The sequence below is a fragment of the Osmerus eperlanus genome, chromosome 4 (genome assembly GCF_963692335.1).
Source record: "Osmerus eperlanus chromosome 4, fOsmEpe2.1, whole genome shotgun sequence".
NCBI lineage: Eukaryota > Metazoa > Chordata > Actinopteri > Osmeriformes > Osmeridae > Osmerus > Osmerus eperlanus.
Window position 1 is genome coordinate 6,424,748 of NC_085021.1, and position 9,649 is coordinate 6,434,396.

Here is a 9,649-nt window from a genome sequence, read left to right on the forward strand (position 1 = left end):
ACAGGCCAAGCGTTTGAAACGATGACGGTCACAAAGGTCCCCGACGAGAATGCCTCTGGTTGCGTAGCAGTAAGCCCGGCTAGCTCAGTCGGTAGAGCATGAGACTCTTAATCTCAGGGTCGTGGGTTCGAGCCCCACGTTGGGCGTGTTTACATTATGGAGGCCTATCCGTCACTCTGAGAGGCTTCAAGTAGTTGAATCAACTATTGTAGATCCAGAGGTGCTGTGGCTTAGCTGGTTGAAAGCGCCTGTCTTGTAAACAGGAGATCCTGGGTTCAACTCCCAGCAGCACCTCCCTGTGTTTGTTTTATAAAACTGGCCCATTTTTAACTTTCACCAATGTTGTGGATTCAAACGTATAGCGTCACAAAGGTCCCAGACGAGAATGCCTCTGGAAGCAACATGCTAAGCCTGGATAGCTCAGGCTTTGGAGCATGCAACTCTTTGTTTGTAGACTATACACCCAGCGAATTTGAAACTGTATCTGGACAAAATGTCAGCCTTCTGGACACAGGCCAAGCGTTTGAAACGATGACGGTCACAAAGGTCACCGACGAGAATGCCTCTGATTGCGTAGCAGTAAGCCCACTCTGAGAGGCTTCAAGTAGTTGAATCAACTATTGTAGATCCAGAGGTGCTGTGGCTTAGCTGGTTGAAAGCACCTGTCTTGTAAACAGGAGATCCTGGGTTCAACTCCCAGCAGCACCTCCCTGTGTTTGTTTATAAAACTGGCCCATTTTTAACTTTCACCAATGTTGTGGATTCAAACGTATAGCGTCACAAAGGTCCCAGACGAGAATGCCTCTGGAAGCAACATGCTAAGCCTGGATAGCTTAGGCTTTGGAGCATGCAACTCTTTGTTTGTAGACTATACACCCAGCGAATTTGAAACTGTATCTGGACAAAATGTCAGCCTTCTGGACACAGGCCAAGCGTTTGAAACGATGACGGTCACAAAGGTCCCCGACGAGAATGCCTCTGGTTGCGTAGCAGTAAGCCCGGCTAGCTCAGTCGGTAGAGCATGAGACTCTTAATCTCAGGGTCGTGGGTTCGAGCCCCACGTTGGGCGTGTTTACATTATGGAGGCCTATCCGTCACTCTGAGAGGCTTCAAGTAGTTGAATCAACTATTGCAGATCCAGAGGTGCTGTGGCTTAGCTGGTTGAAAGCGCCTGTCTTGTAAACAGGAGATCCTGGGTTCAACTCCCAGCAGCACCTCCCTGTGTTTGTTTTATAAAACTGGCCCATTTTTAACTTTCACCAATGTTGTGGATTCAAACGTATAGCGTCACAAAGGTCCCAGACGAGAATGCCTCTGGAAGCAACATGCTAAGCCTGGATAGCTCAGGCTTTGGAGCATGCAACTCTTTGTTTGTAGACTATACACCCAGCGAATTTGAAACTGTATCTGGACAAAATGTCAGCCTTCTGGACACAGGCCAAGCGTTTGAAACGATGACGGTCACAAAGGTCACCGACGAGAATGCCTCTGATTGCGTAGCAGTAAGCCCACTCTGAGAGGCTTCAAGTAGTTGAATCAACTATTGCAGATCCAGAGGTGCTGTGGCTTAGCTGGTTGAAAGCGCCTGTCTTGTAAACAGGAGATCCTGGGTTCAACTCCCAGCAGCACCTCCCTGTGTTTGTTTTATAAAACTGGCCCATTTTTAACTTTCACCAATGTTGTGGATTCAAACGTATAGCGTCGCAAAGGTCCCAGACGAGAATGCCTCTGGAAGCAACATGCTAAGCCTGGATAGCTCAGGCTTTGGAGCATGCAACTCTTTGTTTGTAGACTATACACCCAGCGAATTTGAAACTGTATCTGGACAAAATGTCAGCCTTCTGGACACAGGCCAAGCGTTTGAAACCATGACGGTCACAAAGGTCCCCGACGAGAATGCCTCTGGTTGCGTAGCAGTAAGCCTGGATAGCTCAGTCGGTAGAGCATGAGACTCTTAATCTCAGGGTCGTGGGTTAGAGCCCCACTTTGGGCGTGTTTACATTATGGAGGCCTATCCGTCAGTCTGAGAGGCTTCAAGTAGTTGAATCAACTATTGGAGATCCAGAGGTGCTGTGGCTTAGCTGGTTGAAAGCGCCTGTCTTGTAAACAGGAGATCCTGGGTTCAACTCCCAGCATGACCTCCCTGTGTTTGTTTTATAAAACTGGCACATTTTTTACCTTCACCAATGTTGTGGATTCAAACGTATACCGTCACAAAGGTCCCCGACGAGAATGCCTCTGGAAGCAACATGCTAAGCCTGGATAGCTCAGGCTTTGGAGCATGCAACTCTTTGTTTGTAGACTATACACCCAGCGAATTTGAAACTGTATCTGGACAAAATGTCAGCCTTCTGGACACAGGCCAAGCGTTTGAAACGATGACGGTCACAAAGGTCACCGACGAGAATGCCTCTGATTGCGTAGCAGTAAGCCCACTCTGAGAGGCTTCAAGTAGTTGAATCAACTATTGTAGATCCAGAGGTGCTGTGGCTTAGCTGGTTGAAAGCACCTGTCTTGTAAACAGGAGATCCTGGGTTCAACTCCCAGCAGCACCTCCCTGTGTTTGTTTATAAAACTGGCCCATTTTTAACTTTCACCAATGTTGTGGATTCAAACGTATAGCGTCACAAAGGTCCCAGACGAGAATGCCTCTGGAAGCAACATGCTAAGCCTGGATAGCTTAGGCTTTGGAGCATGCAACTCTTTGTTTGTAGACTATACACCCAGCGAATTTGAAACTGTATCTGGACAAAATGTCAGCCTTCTGGACACAGGCCAAGCGTTTGAAACGATGACGGTCACAAAGGTCCCCGACGAGAATGCCTCTGGTTGCGTAGCAGTAAGCCCGGCTAGCTCAGTCGGTAGAGCATGAGACTCTTAATCTCAGGGTCGTGGGTTCGAGCCCCACGTTGGGCGTGTTTACATTATGGAGGCCTATCCGTCACTCTGAGAGGCTTCAAGTAGTTGAATCAACTATTGCAGATCCAGAGGTGCTGTGGCTTAGCTGGTTGAAAGCGCCTGTCTTGTAAACAGGAGATCCTGGGTTCAACTCCCAGCAGCACCTCCCTGTGTTTGTTTTATAAAACTGGCCCATTTTTAACTTTCACCAATGTTGTGGATTCAAACGTATAGCGTCACAAAGGTCCCAGACGAGAATGCCTCTGGAAGCAACATGCTAAGCCTGGATAGCTCAGGCTTTGGAGCATGCAACTCTTTGTTTGTAGACTATACACCCAGCGAATTTGAAACTGTATCTGGACAAAATGTCAGCCTTCTGGACACAGGCCAAGCGTTTGAAACGATGACGGTCACAAAGGTCACCGACGAGAATGCCTCTGATTGCGTAGCAGTAAGCCCACTCTGAGAGGCTTCAAGTAGTTGAATCAACTATTGCAGATCCAGAGGTGCTGTGGCTTAGCTGGTTGAAAGCGCCTGTCTTGTAAACAGGAGATCCTGGGTTCAACTCCCAGCAGCACCTCCCTGTGTTTGTTTTATAAAACTGGCCCATTTTTAACTTTCACCAATGTTGTGGATTCAAACGTATAGCGTCGCAAAGGTCCCAGACGAGAATGCCTCTGGAAGCAACATGCTAAGCCTGGATAGCTCAGGCTTTGGAGCATGCAACTCTTTGTTTGTAGACTATACACCCAGCGAATTTGAAACTGTATCTGGACAAAATGTCAGCCTTCTGGACACAGGCCAAGCGTTTGAAACCATGACGGTCACAAAGGTCCCCGACGAGAATGCCTCTGGTTGCATAGCAGTAAGCCTGGATAGCTCAGTCGGTAGAGCATGAGACTCTTAATCTCAGGGTCGTGGGTTAGAGCCCCACTTTGGGCGTGTTTACATTATGGAGGCCTATCCGTCAGTCTGAGAGGCTTCAAGTAGTTGAATCAACTATTGGAGATCCAGAGGTGCTGTGGCTTAGCTGGTTGAAAGCGCCTGTCTTGTAAACAGGAGATCCTGGGTTCAACTCCCAGCATGACCTCCCTGTGTTTGTTTTATAAAACTGGCACATTTTTTACCTTCACCAATGTTGTGGATTCAAACGTATACCGTCACAAAGGTCCCCGACGAGAATGCCTCTGGAAGCAACATGCTAAGCCTGGATAGCTCAGGCTTTGGAGCATGCAACTCTTTGTTTGTAGACTATACACCCAGCGAATTTGAAACTGTATCTGGACAAAATGTCAGCCTTCTGGACACAGGCCAAGCGTTTGAAACGATGACGGTCACAAAGGTCCCCGACGAGAATGCCTCTGGTTGCGTAGCTGTAAGCCCACTCTGAGAGGCTTCAAGTAGTTGAATCAACTATTGGAGATCCAGAGGTGCTGTGGCTTAGCTGGTTGAAAGCGCCTGTCTTGTAAACAAGAGATCCTGGGTTCAACTCCCAGCAGCACCTCCCTGTGTTTGTTTATAAAACTGGCCCATTTTTAACTTTCACCAATGTTGTGGATTCAAACGTATAGCGTCACAAAGGTCCCCGACGAGAATGCCTCTGGAAGCAACATGCTAAGCCTGGATAGCTCAGGCTTTGGAGCATGCAACTCTTTGTTTGTAGACTATACACCCAGCGAATTTGAAACTGTATCTGGACAAAATGTCAGCCTTCTGGACACAGGCCAAGCGTTTGAAACGATGACGGTCACAAAGGTCACCGACGAGAATGCCTCTGGTTGCGTAGCAGTAAGCCCGGCTAGCTCAGTCGGTAGAGCATGAGACTCTTAATCTCAGGGTCGTGGGTTCGAGCCCCACGTTGGGCGTGTTTACATTATGGAGGCCTATCCGTCACTCTGAGAGGCTTCAAGTAGTTGAATCAACTATTGCAGATCCAGAGGTGCTGTGGCTTAGCTGGTTGAAAGCGCCTGTCTTGTAAACAGGAGATCCTGGGTTCAACTCCCAGCAGCACCTCCCTGTGTTTGTTTATAAAACTGTCCCATTTTTAACTTTCATCAATGTTGTGGATTCAAACGTATAGCGTCACAAAGGTCCCAGACGAGAATGCCTCTGGAAGCAACATGCTAAGCCTGGATAGCTCAGGCTTTGGAGCATGCAACTCTTTATTTGTAGACTATACACCCAGCGAATTTGAAACTGTATCTGTACAAAATGGTCAGCCTTCTGGACACAGGCCAAGCGTTTGAAACGATGACGGTCACAAAGGTCCCCGACGAGAATGCCTCTGGTTGCGTAGCAGTAAGCCCGGCTAGCTCAGTCGGTAGAGCATGAGACTCTTAATCTCAGGGTCGTGGGTTCGAGCCCCACGTTGGGTGTGTTTACATTATGGAGGCCTATCCGTCACTCTGAGAGGCTTCAAGTAGTTGAATCAACTATTGCAGATCCAGAGGTGCTGTGGCTTAGCTGGTTGAAAGCGCCTGTCTTGTAAACAGGAGATCCTGGGTTCAACTCCCAGCAGCACCTCACTGTGTTTGTTTCATACAACTGGCACATTTTTAACTTTCACCAATGTTGTGGATTCAAACGTATAGCGTCACAAAGGTCCCAGACGAGAATGCCTCTGGAAGCAACATGCTAAAGCCTGGATAGCTCAGGCGTTGGAGCATGGCACTCTTTGTTTGTAGACTATACACCCAGCGAATCTGAAACTGTATCTGGACAAAATGTCAGCCTTCTGGACACAGGCCAAGCGTTTGAAACGATGACGGTCACAAAGGTCCCCGACGAGAATGCCTCTGGTTGCGTAGCAGTAAGCCCGGCTAGCTCAGTCGGTAGAGCATGAGACTCTTAATCTCAGGGTCGTGGGTTCGAGCCCCACGTTGGGCGTGTTTACATTATGGAGGCCTATCCGTCACTCTGAGAGGCTTCAAGTAGTTGAATCAACTATTGCAGATCCAGAGGTGCTGTGGCTTAGCTGGTTGAAAGCGCCTGTCTTGTAAACAGGAGATCCTGGGTTCAACTCCCAGCAGCACCTCCCTGTGTTTGTTTATAAAACTGTCCCATTTTTTACTTTCACCAATGTTGTGGATTCAAACGTATAGCGTCACAAAGGTCCCAGACGAGAATGCCTCTGGAAGCAACATGCTAAGCCTGGATAGCTCAGGCTTTGGAGCATGCAACTCTTTATTTGTAGACTATACACCCAGCGAATTTGAAACTGTATCTGGACAAAATGGTCAGCCTTCTGGACACAGGCCAAGCGTTTGAAACGATGACGGTCACAAAGGTCCCCGACGAGAATGCCTCTGGTTGCGTAGCAGTAAGCCCGGCTAGCTCAGTCGGTAGAGCATGAGACTCTTAATCTCAGGGTCGTGGGTTCGAGCCCCACGTTGGGCGTGTTTACATTATGGAGGCCTATCCGTCACTCTGAGAGGCTTCAAGTAGTTGAATCAACTATTGCAGATCCAGAGGTGCTTTGGCTTAGCTGTTTGAAAGTGCCTGTCTCGTAAACAGGAGATACTGGGTTCAACTCCCAGCAGCACATCCCTGTGTTTGTTTTATACAACTGGCACATTTTTTACTGTCACCAATGTTGTGGATTCAAACGTATAGCGTCACAAAGGTCCCAGACGAGAATGCCTCTGGAAGCAACATGCTAAAGCCTGGATAGCTCAGGCGTTGGAGCATGGCACTCTTTGTTTGTAGACTATACACCCAGCGAATTTGAAACTGTATCTGGACAAAATGTCAGCCTTCTGGACACAGGCCAAGCGTTTGAAACGATGACGGTCACAAAGGTCCCCGACGAGAATGCCTCTGATTGCGTAGCAGTAAGCCCGGCTAGCTCAGTCGGTAGAGCATGAGACTCTTAATCTCAGGGTCGTGGGTTCGAGCCCTACGTTGGGAGTGTTTACATTATGGAGGCCTATCCGTCACTCTGAGAGGCTTCAAGTAGTTGAATCAACTATTGCAGATCCAGATGTGCTGTGGCTTAGCTGGTTGAAAGCGCCTGTCTTGTAAACAGGAGATCCTGGGTTCAACTCCCAGCAGCACCTCCCTGTGTTTGTTTATAAAACTGGCCCATTTTTAACTTTCATCAATGTTGTGGATTCAAACGTATAGCGTCACAAAGGTCCCAGACGAGAATGCCTCTGGAAGCAACATGCTGAGCCTGGATAGCTCAGGCTTTGGAGCATGCCACTCTTTGTTTGTAGACTATACACCCAGCGAATTTGAAACTGTATCTGGACAAAATGTCAGCCTTCTGGACACAGGCCAAGCGTTTGAAACGATGACGGTCACAAAGGTCCCCGACGAGAATGCCTCTAGTTGCGTAGCAGTAAGCCCGGCTAGCTCAGTCGGTAGAGCATGAGACTCTTAATCTCAGGGTCGTGGGTTCGAGCCCCACGTTGGGTGTGTTTGCATTATGGAGGCCTATCCGTCACTCTGAGAGGCTTCAAGTAGTTGAATCAACTATTGCAGATCCAGAGGTGCTGTGGCTTAGCTGGTTGAAAGCGCCTGTCTTGTAAACAGGAGATCCTGGGTTCAACTCCCAGCAGCACCTCACTGTGTTTGTTTCATACAACTGGCACATTTTTAACTTTCACCAATGTTGTGGATTCAAACGTATAGCGTCACAAAGGTCCCAGACGAGAATGCCTCTGGAAGCAACATGCTAAAGCCTGGATAGCTCAGGCGTTGGAGCATGGCACTCTTTGTTTGTAGACTATACACCCAGCAAATTTGAAACATTCATTTGAAACTGTATCTGGACAAAATGTCAGCCTTCTGGACACAGGCCAAGCGTTTGAAACAATGACGGTCACAAAGGTCCCCGACGAGAATGCCTCTGGTTGCGTAGCAGTAAGCCCGGCTAGCTCAGTCGGTAGAGCATGAGACTCTTAATCTCAGGGTCGTGGGTTCGAGCCCCACGTTGGGCGTGTTTACATTATGGAGGCCTATCCGTCACTCTGAGAGGCTTCAAGTAGTTGAATCAACTATTGCAGATCCAGAGGTGCTTTGGCTTAGCTGTTTGAAAGTGCCTGTCTCGTAAACAGGAGATACTGGGTTCAACTCCCAGCAGCACCTCCCTGTGTTTGTTTTATACAACTGGCACATTTTTTACTGTCACCAATGTTGTGGATTCAAACGTATAGCGTCACAAAGGTCCCAGACGAGAATGCCTCTGGAAGCAACATGCTAAAGCCTGGATAGCTCAGGCGTTGGAGCATGGCACTCTTTGTTTGTAGACTATACACCCAGCAAATTTTAAACATTCATTTGAAACTGTATCTGGACAAAATGTCAGCCTTCTGGACACAGGCCAAGCGTTTGAAACGATGACGGTCACAAAGGTCCCCGACGAGAATGCCTCTGGTTGCATAACAGTAAGCCCGGCTAGCTCAGTCGGTAGAGCATGAGACTCTTAATCTCAGGGTCGTGGGTTCGAGCCCCATGTTAGGCGTGTTTACATTATGGAGGCCTATCCGTCACTCTGAGAGGCTTCAAGTAGTTGAATCAACTATTTCAATCCAGAGGTGCCGTGGCTTAGCTGGTTGAAAGCGCCTGTCTTGTAAACAGGAAATCCTGGGTTCAACTCCCAGCAGCACCTCCCTGTATTTGTTTTATAAAACTGGCACATTTTTAACTTTCACCAATGTTGTGGATTCAAACGTATACCGTCACAAAGGTCCCCGACGAGAATTCCTCTGGAAGCAACATGCTAAGCCTGGATAGCTCAGGCTTTGGAGCATGCAACTCTTTGTTTGTAGACTATACACCCAGCAAATTTGAAACATTCATTTGAAACTGTATCTGGACAAAATGTCAGCCTTCTGGACACAGGCCAAGCGTTTGAAACGATGACGGTCACAAAGGTCCCCGACGAGAATGCCTCTGGTTGCGTAGCAGTAAGCCCGGCTAGCTCAGTCGGTAGAGCATGAGACTCTTAATCTCAGGGTCGTGGGTTCGAGCCCCACGCTGGGCGTGTTTACATTATGGAGGCCTATCCATCACTCTGAGAGGCTTCAAGTAGTTGAATCAACTATTGCAGCTCCAGAGGTGCTGTGGCTTAGCTGGTTGAAAGCGCCTGTCTTGTAAACAAGAGATCCTGGGTTCAACTCCCAGCAGCACCTCCCTGTGTTTGTTTTATAAAACTGGCACATTTTTTACTTTCACCAATGTTGTGGATTCAAACGTATACCGTCACAAAGGTCCCCGACGAGAATGCCTCTGGAAGCAACATGCTAAGCCTGGATAGCTCAGGCGTTGGAGCATGCCACTCTTTGTTTGTAGACTATACACCCAGTAAATTTGAAACATTCATTTGAAACTGTATCTGGACAAAATGTCAGCCTTCTGGACACAGGCCAAGCGTTTGAAAGATGACGGTCACAAAGGTCCCCGACGAGAATGCCTCTGGTTGCATAGCAGTAAGCCCGGCTAGCTCAGTCGGTAGAGAATGAGACTCTTAATCTCAGGGTCGTGGGAACGAGCCCCACGTTGGGCGTGTTTACATTATGGAGGCCTATCCGTCACTCTGAGAGGCTTCAAGTACTTGAATCAACTATTGCAGATCCAGAGGTGCTGTGGCTTAGCTGGTTGAAAGCACCTGTCTTGTAAACAACAGATCCTGGGTTCAACTCCCAGCAGCACCTCCCTGTGTTTGTTTTATAAAACTGGCACATTTTTTACTTTCACCAATGTTGTGGATTCAAACGTATACCGTCACAAAGGTCCCCGACGAGAATGC

The 9,649-nt window shown here is 48.2% G+C and overlaps 32 non-coding genes across 32 annotated transcripts; all 32 read left to right on the forward strand.

Annotated features, from left to right (window-relative positions):
* Positions 1 to 73: 73 nt before the first annotated feature.
* On the forward strand, positions 74 to 146 carry trnak-cuu (transfer RNA lysine (anticodon CUU)). Its single transcript has one exon. It is a non-coding gene; the product is annotated as a tRNA-Lys (tRNA).
* Positions 147 to 219: 73 nt separating this feature from the next.
* Positions 220 to 294, forward strand: trnat-ugu (transfer RNA threonine (anticodon UGU)). The gene has a single exon. It is a non-coding gene; the product is annotated as a tRNA-Thr (tRNA).
* A 339-nt stretch (positions 295 to 633) lies between these two features.
* On the forward strand, positions 634 to 708 carry trnat-ugu (transfer RNA threonine (anticodon UGU)). The gene has a single exon. It is a non-coding gene; the product is annotated as a tRNA-Thr (tRNA).
* Positions 709 to 996: 288 nt separating this feature from the next.
* On the forward strand, positions 997 to 1,069 carry trnak-cuu (transfer RNA lysine (anticodon CUU)). The gene has a single exon. It is a non-coding gene; the product is annotated as a tRNA-Lys (tRNA).
* Positions 1,070 to 1,142: 73 nt separating this feature from the next.
* trnat-ugu (transfer RNA threonine (anticodon UGU)) lies at positions 1,143 to 1,217 on the forward strand. The gene has a single exon. It is a non-coding gene; the product is annotated as a tRNA-Thr (tRNA).
* A 339-nt stretch (positions 1,218 to 1,556) lies between these two features.
* Positions 1,557 to 1,631, forward strand: trnat-ugu (transfer RNA threonine (anticodon UGU)). The gene has a single exon. It is a non-coding gene; the product is annotated as a tRNA-Thr (tRNA).
* Positions 1,632 to 1,920: 289 nt separating this feature from the next.
* On the forward strand, positions 1,921 to 1,993 carry trnak-cuu (transfer RNA lysine (anticodon CUU)). Its single transcript has one exon. It is a non-coding gene; the product is annotated as a tRNA-Lys (tRNA).
* Positions 1,994 to 2,069: 76 nt separating this feature from the next.
* Positions 2,070 to 2,141, forward strand: trnat-ugu (transfer RNA threonine (anticodon UGU)). The gene has a single exon. It is a non-coding gene; the product is annotated as a tRNA-Thr (tRNA).
* Positions 2,142 to 2,480: 339 nt separating this feature from the next.
* trnat-ugu (transfer RNA threonine (anticodon UGU)) lies at positions 2,481 to 2,555 on the forward strand. Its single transcript has one exon. It is a non-coding gene; the product is annotated as a tRNA-Thr (tRNA).
* Positions 2,556 to 2,843: 288 nt separating this feature from the next.
* trnak-cuu (transfer RNA lysine (anticodon CUU)) lies at positions 2,844 to 2,916 on the forward strand. Its single transcript has one exon. It is a non-coding gene; the product is annotated as a tRNA-Lys (tRNA).
* Positions 2,917 to 2,989: 73 nt separating this feature from the next.
* Positions 2,990 to 3,064, forward strand: trnat-ugu (transfer RNA threonine (anticodon UGU)). Its single transcript has one exon. It is a non-coding gene; the product is annotated as a tRNA-Thr (tRNA).
* A 339-nt stretch (positions 3,065 to 3,403) lies between these two features.
* Positions 3,404 to 3,478, forward strand: trnat-ugu (transfer RNA threonine (anticodon UGU)). Its single transcript has one exon. It is a non-coding gene; the product is annotated as a tRNA-Thr (tRNA).
* A 289-nt stretch (positions 3,479 to 3,767) lies between these two features.
* trnak-cuu (transfer RNA lysine (anticodon CUU)) lies at positions 3,768 to 3,840 on the forward strand. The gene has a single exon. It is a non-coding gene; the product is annotated as a tRNA-Lys (tRNA).
* A 76-nt stretch (positions 3,841 to 3,916) lies between these two features.
* trnat-ugu (transfer RNA threonine (anticodon UGU)) lies at positions 3,917 to 3,988 on the forward strand. Its single transcript has one exon. It is a non-coding gene; the product is annotated as a tRNA-Thr (tRNA).
* A 339-nt stretch (positions 3,989 to 4,327) lies between these two features.
* trnat-ugu (transfer RNA threonine (anticodon UGU)) lies at positions 4,328 to 4,402 on the forward strand. The gene has a single exon. It is a non-coding gene; the product is annotated as a tRNA-Thr (tRNA).
* Positions 4,403 to 4,690: 288 nt separating this feature from the next.
* Positions 4,691 to 4,763, forward strand: trnak-cuu (transfer RNA lysine (anticodon CUU)). Its single transcript has one exon. It is a non-coding gene; the product is annotated as a tRNA-Lys (tRNA).
* A 73-nt stretch (positions 4,764 to 4,836) lies between these two features.
* On the forward strand, positions 4,837 to 4,911 carry trnat-ugu (transfer RNA threonine (anticodon UGU)). The gene has a single exon. It is a non-coding gene; the product is annotated as a tRNA-Thr (tRNA).
* Positions 4,912 to 5,200: 289 nt separating this feature from the next.
* Positions 5,201 to 5,273, forward strand: trnak-cuu (transfer RNA lysine (anticodon CUU)). The gene has a single exon. It is a non-coding gene; the product is annotated as a tRNA-Lys (tRNA).
* Positions 5,274 to 5,346: 73 nt separating this feature from the next.
* Positions 5,347 to 5,421, forward strand: trnat-ugu (transfer RNA threonine (anticodon UGU)). Its single transcript has one exon. It is a non-coding gene; the product is annotated as a tRNA-Thr (tRNA).
* A 290-nt stretch (positions 5,422 to 5,711) lies between these two features.
* trnak-cuu (transfer RNA lysine (anticodon CUU)) lies at positions 5,712 to 5,784 on the forward strand. Its single transcript has one exon. It is a non-coding gene; the product is annotated as a tRNA-Lys (tRNA).
* Positions 5,785 to 5,857: 73 nt separating this feature from the next.
* Positions 5,858 to 5,932, forward strand: trnat-ugu (transfer RNA threonine (anticodon UGU)). Its single transcript has one exon. It is a non-coding gene; the product is annotated as a tRNA-Thr (tRNA).
* A 289-nt stretch (positions 5,933 to 6,221) lies between these two features.
* On the forward strand, positions 6,222 to 6,294 carry trnak-cuu (transfer RNA lysine (anticodon CUU)). The gene has a single exon. It is a non-coding gene; the product is annotated as a tRNA-Lys (tRNA).
* A 438-nt stretch (positions 6,295 to 6,732) lies between these two features.
* Positions 6,733 to 6,805, forward strand: trnak-cuu (transfer RNA lysine (anticodon CUU)). Its single transcript has one exon. It is a non-coding gene; the product is annotated as a tRNA-Lys (tRNA).
* A 73-nt stretch (positions 6,806 to 6,878) lies between these two features.
* On the forward strand, positions 6,879 to 6,953 carry trnat-ugu (transfer RNA threonine (anticodon UGU)). The gene has a single exon. It is a non-coding gene; the product is annotated as a tRNA-Thr (tRNA).
* Positions 6,954 to 7,241: 288 nt separating this feature from the next.
* Positions 7,242 to 7,314, forward strand: trnak-cuu (transfer RNA lysine (anticodon CUU)). Its single transcript has one exon. It is a non-coding gene; the product is annotated as a tRNA-Lys (tRNA).
* Positions 7,315 to 7,387: 73 nt separating this feature from the next.
* Positions 7,388 to 7,462, forward strand: trnat-ugu (transfer RNA threonine (anticodon UGU)). The gene has a single exon. It is a non-coding gene; the product is annotated as a tRNA-Thr (tRNA).
* A 303-nt stretch (positions 7,463 to 7,765) lies between these two features.
* Positions 7,766 to 7,838, forward strand: trnak-cuu (transfer RNA lysine (anticodon CUU)). The gene has a single exon. It is a non-coding gene; the product is annotated as a tRNA-Lys (tRNA).
* Positions 7,839 to 8,289: 451 nt separating this feature from the next.
* On the forward strand, positions 8,290 to 8,362 carry trnak-cuu (transfer RNA lysine (anticodon CUU)). Its single transcript has one exon. It is a non-coding gene; the product is annotated as a tRNA-Lys (tRNA).
* Positions 8,363 to 8,434: 72 nt separating this feature from the next.
* trnat-ugu (transfer RNA threonine (anticodon UGU)) lies at positions 8,435 to 8,509 on the forward strand. The gene has a single exon. It is a non-coding gene; the product is annotated as a tRNA-Thr (tRNA).
* A 302-nt stretch (positions 8,510 to 8,811) lies between these two features.
* trnak-cuu (transfer RNA lysine (anticodon CUU)) lies at positions 8,812 to 8,884 on the forward strand. Its single transcript has one exon. It is a non-coding gene; the product is annotated as a tRNA-Lys (tRNA).
* Positions 8,885 to 8,957: 73 nt separating this feature from the next.
* trnat-ugu (transfer RNA threonine (anticodon UGU)) lies at positions 8,958 to 9,032 on the forward strand. The gene has a single exon. It is a non-coding gene; the product is annotated as a tRNA-Thr (tRNA).
* A 301-nt stretch (positions 9,033 to 9,333) lies between these two features.
* trnak-cuu (transfer RNA lysine (anticodon CUU)) lies at positions 9,334 to 9,406 on the forward strand. Its single transcript has one exon. It is a non-coding gene; the product is annotated as a tRNA-Lys (tRNA).
* The last annotated feature ends 243 nt before the right edge of the window (positions 9,407 to 9,649 follow it).